The sequence below is a fragment of the Morone saxatilis genome, unplaced genomic scaffold (genome assembly GCF_004916995.1).
Source record: "Morone saxatilis isolate NCDOM2014 unplaced genomic scaffold, NCSU_SB_2.0 Contig17, whole genome shotgun sequence".
NCBI classification, from domain to species: domain Eukaryota; kingdom Metazoa; phylum Chordata; class Actinopteri; family Moronidae; genus Morone; species Morone saxatilis.
Window position 1 is genome coordinate 28,928,969 of NW_023339729.1, and position 598 is coordinate 28,929,566.

The 598-nt window shown below is 38.8% G+C and overlaps 1 protein-coding gene and 1 long non-coding RNA gene across 2 annotated transcripts in view; one reads left to right on the forward strand and one right to left on the reverse strand.

Annotated features, from left to right (window-relative positions):
• LOC118326408 overlaps positions 1 to 598 on the reverse strand; it is a 26,486-nt gene that overhangs the window by 13,962 nt on the left and 11,926 nt on the right. The window lies entirely within an intron of this gene.
• LOC118326411 lies at positions 1 to 598 on the forward strand. The gene is made up of 3 exons (XR_004796641.1): positions 1 to 17; positions 119 to 222; positions 493 to 598. It is a non-coding gene; the product is annotated as an uncharacterized LOC118326411 (long non-coding RNA).

Here is a 598-nt window from a genome sequence, read left to right on the forward strand (position 1 = left end):
AGCACCTACCAGCACATGTAAGCTTACACATTTATTGTCGTCTTCATAGAAACTTAGATTTCAATGCAGATCTGATTCTTTCGTTTTCATTAACCCCTCATTTTCTTTCTGAACTCAGTTTGCAAATTTTGGGCAGTCTCCAGCCACACATGACGCTCCACAGGCAGATGTCAGTCTACACAGACTTCATCCAGGTTTACCTGACTACCAACAACACCAAAGGTAGGTCCTTAGATTTCCATAAAGATGGATAGTCAAAGTGAGTGTGTTTATTTTTAGTGCAAAATCTCAAAGTTTCTCTGTACACTTTTCAAAAAAGTTAGAACATTTTCTAGAATTTTTTACTACAGTTAATATATAAAAGTAAATATTTACAGTGGCTTGTGAGGTTGTAATACTCATTGTACACCTAAAAACAATTTTGTTGTATGACGACTGGAGAGACAACTTTGCCATTATTACAACCTTCTTTATCTTTACGACTTGGTCCAGCCTGTGTGTCGGCCTCCAACGGCAGTGCAGATTGGCTGATGAAGAATCTGGGTCCGTTTTCAAGACTACTGACCGTCAGAGAGCTGATTCATCTCAACCCAGACTT